General features: G+C 39.6%; 1 non-coding gene across 1 annotated transcript; it reads left to right on the forward strand.

Annotated features, from left to right (window-relative positions):
• The first annotated feature begins 2320 nt into the window (after positions 1–2320).
• LOC123631022 lies at positions 2321–2536 on the forward strand. Its single transcript, XR_006732914.1, has one exon. It is a non-coding gene; the product is annotated as a small nucleolar RNA U3 (small nucleolar RNA).
• The last annotated feature ends 4123 nt before the right edge of the window (positions 2537–6659 follow it).

A 6659-nucleotide genomic window follows, 5' to 3' on the forward strand; every position in this document is an offset into this window, starting at 1 on the left:
AAAGTGGCCTCAGTTGGCCTCTGGCCACCTCCTGCATGCGTCATAATTCACACCAGGCTATGGTAAAGTGTTTTAGAGCACAAAGACCCTTTAATTCCGAAAGGGAGTTCAGTCACAGATTCTGAGCACTACAGTGACAAAGACCTTGAGAACAGAGCAAGAACAAAAGCACGCGCATACAGTTGGAGGCAGAGTGGTGAGGGATAGAGGCTTGCAGGTCCCCGACAGCACCTTGCCTGCCTTAAGCAGCTGCCCTTGCACATGAGCCACCTATTTCACACACAGATGTACAGTGGAGCGTCACATCTCTCAGTTCCTCCGTGTGTATGTATGGTGTGTGGTGTGTGTGAGTGTGATATGTGCGTGTGGTGTGGTGTACATATTGTGTGATATGTGTATGTATGTGTATATATGGGAAAGAGGGGTTTGTGACTGAATGCCTGGCTTCAGGATTTCCTAGGTTCAGGAGGAGCAAAACAAGCCTCGGTATATAGCTGCAGCATCAGCAGTGACTTGGAGCTGATCCACTGTCTGGCCTATTTTTAGCGATGATGCGCCATGACTTTGCACTCTTCCTTAATACAGTTGACAGCAGCAGGATCCCATTGGGAACAGCAACTACAGCTAAGGACTCTCTGCTTTCCAGATCACACCATCTCATAGTTCTTTTGAACAAATCATGAAGCATTTCTAGACTCCTGAGACATTTCAAACATTGCATATTATTTTCCAGAATTTGAGGGGCAAAAGAAAAACATGATTCACTATATCAACACTAACTCTATATGAGGATTTTTAACCAATCCCTCCAGGCACCTTAAAATCTGGAAACTAAGTAAACAAATGCCAACCTAGTGCAAAATCATGATTGGTGTTTGCCAGAGTCAATAGGAAAAAAAATTAAAATAGTGCTGCAGTTGGCATGAATTTATTACCCTCTCGGCCCATTTTAAAGCTACAAGGCAGGTAGCTATTAAATAAAATAAATTAAATTAAATAATATTAATGTCCTTTTATGAAGGTATGCTGTATCACAGATACTATATGATTTCATGCTAACATTACTAATAGATAATGGTTGCCCTAGCAACCCTAGCTATTTCCTCCCCAGAAATATAAGATTACAGACAAGTTCAAGAACTCCTAAAATGTCAAATCTGACCCAAAAAGCAAGTCTGCAATTCAATTAAACAATGCAAAGCAATTCAATGAGCAATTAGAAAATGCCTATGAGAATCATAGATTAATCATGAAAACTGAAAGAAACCTAGAGCTCAAACCTGTCATTTTACAGATGAAGAAATAAATTGCCTGAGAGGTTAAATGACTTGCTCAAGATTACATCCCAAGTGGCATCTCTTAAATTGATCTAAATCTTCTGACTTCTTACCTAATATTCTTTATACTGCCTGAACTATCGTGGCACTCTCTATGTCTTACTCTCTGCTAGGTGCTATAGATATCACAAAAATGAATGAACCTCCATGATAGTCAACCAAGAGTTTGTAGAACCTCTTGCTAGTATAGCCATTCTTAGAGAAAGTCCTCTGAATTACGACCTCCATATTCACCAGGGAGAACTGAAGTCAGATCACAAGAGTCTGCAGACTTTAGAAACTGTTTCATCAGTGGAACAGGCTGATGACCACCTCCTGTTCCTAACAGTCCTTGCTGGACCTTCCCACTCAAAGCCTAACTACCGAACTAGACTGCTCTGATAGCCATGAAAAGGGAGTTGACTTTGGGTGAAGGAAGGCTAAGTCTATAAGTGAGAGGTAAGAAGGAGACTAACTTAATTTCATTTTCATTTCAAACATTTATTGAATTAGTTACTAGAAATACTAAGTTGGATAGTACACAGTCCCTGCCTTTAGAGATCTTAATTACATAATAAATAGTTAAATGTAGTGGGTACCATACCAGAGGTAGGTAATAAGCCCTAATCTGACAAGATTTTCTGATGCTAGGCACAGAAGTTGATCTTCAAAAAAACAGGCATCTACAATCAAAGGACACAACACAGTGAAAAATCAACATACAGAATGAGAAAAAATATTTGCAAATTACATTGAATGAGGGGTAAATAACCAAAAGATAAAAAGAATGCCTACAACTCAACAACAAAAAGACAAATAACCTGATTAAAAAATGGGCACAGGACTTGAATAGCCTTCTGTCCCAAGATGGCCATGCAGATGGCCAACAAACATATGAAAAGATGCTCAGCATCACTAATCATTAGATAAATGCAAATCGGAACCACAATGAGATATCACCTCACACCCTTTAGGATGGCTGCCATTAAAAAAAAAAGATAACAAAGACTATACTTCCAGGGATTGTTTCTATAGTTTGTTACTAAAGAAGTTTCTCTGAATGTGTAGAGCACCAGAAACCATGAGAAGGAGGCACAGCATTGTTTCCTAAGCATGAAGCTGGCTCTTAGTGTTGCTTCACTGCAACTCCAAATTGCCATTTATGTTCATTCTTCTCTTTCTTCAGGAGAGTAAGAGGGAGAGAATTCAGTTTGAGTGGTTCTCATTTAAAAAAAAGAAGATAACAAGCATTGATGAGGATGTGGACAGATTAGAACTCTTGTGCACTGTTGGTGGGAATACAAAATGGTACAGCCATTACATAAAATAAAATGCAGGCTCCTCAAAAAAATAAAAATAGAACTACCATATGATCCAGTAATTGCACTTCTGGGTATATACCCTAAAAACTTGAAAGCAGGGTCTCAAAGACATATTTGCATGCCCATGTTTATAGCAACACTATTCACAATAGCCAAGAAATGGAAGCAATCAACAGATGAATGGATAAACAAAATGTGGTATATACATACAAAAGAATATTATTCATCCTTGGAAAGAAAGTCACATGCTACATGATTGAACCTTGAGGACATTATGCTAAGTGAAATAAGTCAGTCAGAAAAAAAAACAAATACCATATGATTCTACTTATATGAGGTGTCTAAAGTAGTCAAATTCACAGAAACATGTGCCAGGGGTGGGGGAAGGGAAAATGGGAAGTTGTTGTTTAATAGGCATAGAATTTCAGTTTTTCAAGATGAAAAAGTTCTGGAGATCTGTTGCACAACAATGTGAATATACTTGTTACTGAACTATATACCTACAAATGGTTAAGACAGTAAATTTTATGTCGTATATTTTTTGCCACAATTTTTTTAAAAAAGGGCATAGGTAATCTCTCAGGAATAACAAGTTCTTCTTATTTCTTCCCACCTCCTACCACCAAACACATAAAGTTGACCCATAAATTGAAAAGATTCACCTCAAGCAGCAAGTCCCTAATCTGACCTGATATTATTAGGACACAAGCATTGGAAAAAAGCTCATGAGGTCGGAAAATCTTCAGGGCTCCACGTGGTTGGCCAGGAAGCATAGTGAATGTCTTATATCGGTAGGCAAGAATACTGTTAGAGAACAGGGGCCCATAAGATCAGCGGAGGCCAGGTCAGGAGAAAACTGTGTATCCATGCCAACAACAGAAAATATACAGACTGCCCAAATCTTTTCTCACCAATATTCACAAAGTGAAAGAAACATCAGAAAATTGCTACCAGGGCACTGTGCTATCCTATGATGCACCTAAGACTGCAAAGTTATACCCATAAAACTTCAAATAAGTAAACATTTAACACTTCTGGAAATGCACCCAATATGTTAAACAGGAAAGATACATCATCTTTCCCCAGCTTATGAAACATCATCATGCTCACTGATAAGACTTCCAGTCTCTCCCCTGCAGAGGTCACTTGAGCCCATACTGGCATTAGTAATTGAATTCAGCAATAATGCTCAACATCATTTGCCAGTAGCATGTGTGGTTTCCTGCAAAGAGAAAGTAGGTCATCTGAGCTGCCTTTGTCACAATATGTCAAGGGGAAACCAGAGGTCACTTAGATCAGACCCATTTTATAACCCAGAATCACAGTGTTCACCTAACATAAGGGTGGAAATCTGGGGAAAACTGGTTCATGCTACCAAAATTCATACTAGTCATATTTGTTCCAATTAGAGAGAAATTGGCAAAGCAGACTAAAATTGTCAGACTGTGGGTCATTCAAGAAACTTCAAGAACTGTAATGTTCTAGAAATGGAAGAAATACTAGGGGTCTTCTACTCAATGTTTTGACTTAGAGGGCCCCCAACTCTCTTTGCAGCCATTTACACCTTAGGTTTCCTGGTAGATTATTTTTTAAATCTGCTGCTGGAAAAAAAAATTCTTGAAAACAATCTATTTATTCTAAATCTCTCGTTTTACCCATGGGACACTGGGGCTTCCACAAAGGAAGGGGCTGGCTCAAGGTCACTCTAATACCAAAGATGGGCAGGATCATGCCCTCTTAAAAAGAACTCTAAAAATCCCAGTGATTTTATTTAGCAAAGATTTATTTCTTTCTCACACTACACACCCAACACATCTCTTCATAATCACTTAGGGACCCAGACTGACAGAGGTTCCATCTTAACACATCTTGCAGGATTACTACAGCAAGGAAAAGGAAAACTGGCATCAGGCACTAGAGAGCTGACACTTCTACCCACAAGTGACACATGTCTTCCCACTCACATTTCCTTGGCCAAAGGAAGTAACATGTCCACACCTAACTTCCAAGGGCTATAAAAGTGTGATTCTGATACCTCGCCAAAAGGAAGAGAGCAGCAATATGTGTGAACAGCACTAATGACAACCAGAGTCACAAATGTAGTTAAGGGCAGAGCCAAAGCTAGAACCCTGGTCTCCTACTCCCTTGTTGATGTGTTTCTCTCCTTCCCTTTCCTGGAGACTAGATCAAGTCTCACCTCCTCACAAAGCCCTGACTACCCTAGCCAACTTTGCTCCCTCCCTTTACTCCTCTCCTCTATCTGGATACCTTGGTAATTGTCCGCAGTGAAACCCAACACCCACCTTTTCTCCTTTTATGTGTAGGGAATATTGATAACGAGGAAAACATTGAACACACACAAGTATGTGTGCAGTTTTCAAGAGAACTCTCCATTGATAATAGAGCCTATAGTCTCAAAAATGGGTGCTAGAAAGAGAAGGGTCTTCTCTCCTGGGCTTAGGAGAACACAAGACAGGGAGAATTTAAATAAGAAGGCATATAAAAAAGAATGAGATAATATCTTTCCCAGCCACTTGGATGGAACTGGAAGCTATTATCCTAAGTGAAGTATCTCAGAAACAGAAAAACAAATACCACATGTTCTCATTTATAAGTGGGAGCTAAATGATGGGTTAACATGGCCATACAGAGTGATATAATAGACTTTAGAGACTCAGAAGGGGGAGGCTGGGAAGGGGATAAAGAATCAAAAATTACTTATCAAATACAACATATACTATTCAGGTGACAGGTATGCTAAAAGCCCTGACTTCACCACTGTACAATTCATCCATATATCAAAAAACCACTTGTACCCCTAAATGAAGAAAAGAAAGAAAGGAAAAGGAAGAGGAAAAGGAGAAAGAAGTCATGGTCCCAAGCTTAAGAGGACGTGGTACAAACCAAGCCATGCAGAGTATTTTGACTCTGAAGCAATGTTTGCTAGACATTTTCAGTCTCTTTTGTTTTGTTCTACAATCAACATTTATTCCCCTTCCTTTTCTGTGCTCCCTCTTGTATCATAGGGCCAGATGCCTACAACTACAGTTCCCAAACTCCCTGGCCTGCAGAGGGTTGGACGTGATTTATGTTGTCAGTGAGATACATTCATGTAAGATTTGAAAGCAAGGAAAAGAGATAGAGAAGCCATTTTCTTCTTCCTCCGGCAGCAGCACCAGATATACAGGCTTTGCACAAATGAGTTTTTCAACAGCCTCTGCATTCCCCTGCCATTCACTCAGCTCGGGATGTGAAGAAACTGGGAAGTCAGCAGCAATTTCCTGCAGATTCCTGACCCTCGGGTGACAGCACTCTGACTCTGGACCACAGGAGTGCGGCAAAATTAAAAATTGATAGCTGATCCCCTGACTTTCACTCTTCCAGGCTTGATAGTGGTTTGTAAACACCAAAGTATCTGCTTAAAATTATACAAAATTCCTGTTTTCCTGACTGAACCCTGACTGCTACAACTTATCCTTTCTAATCATTTACTTCTGGTTATAAAAATAATACATGAAGTATACAAAATAAATTTAAAACAAGAATAACATACCACTGAGATATTACCCATCTATGGATATATTTTATTCTACTCTCTTTTCTGTACACCAGTGTTCCAATTCAAATCCATGGCAATTTCACTATACACATAGATGACTCCAATACCCTAGAGCTCCTCTCCTCCAATGACTTTGTCCTCCACCTTATCTCAGCCACTCACTCCCATGGTCATGTCCACAATGACCTTGTCATTATCAATAACTGCAACCCCTCCGTAAACTCATTTTCATGCATCCCACTGCCTAACCACCATCCACATTTCCAGCTTACACCCTCTGGTGCCCAGACTACATCAATACTAAGACCCCAACAAGACCTCCAATTCACTGGTCTCATCAACTTTTCATTCTCTCTCATAAATTGCTATCATTCCTCTTCCCTCTTTACCCAGATTATTCTACAGTAAATAATATAATCAATTTGTTCCATTTTATACTTCTTCATCTCCCTTACCCGTCTC

The sequence above is a fragment of the Lemur catta genome, chromosome 1 (genome assembly GCF_020740605.2).
Source record: "Lemur catta isolate mLemCat1 chromosome 1, mLemCat1.pri, whole genome shotgun sequence".
In the NCBI taxonomy this organism is placed as follows: Eukaryota; Metazoa; Chordata; class Mammalia; order Primates; family Lemuridae; genus Lemur; species Lemur catta.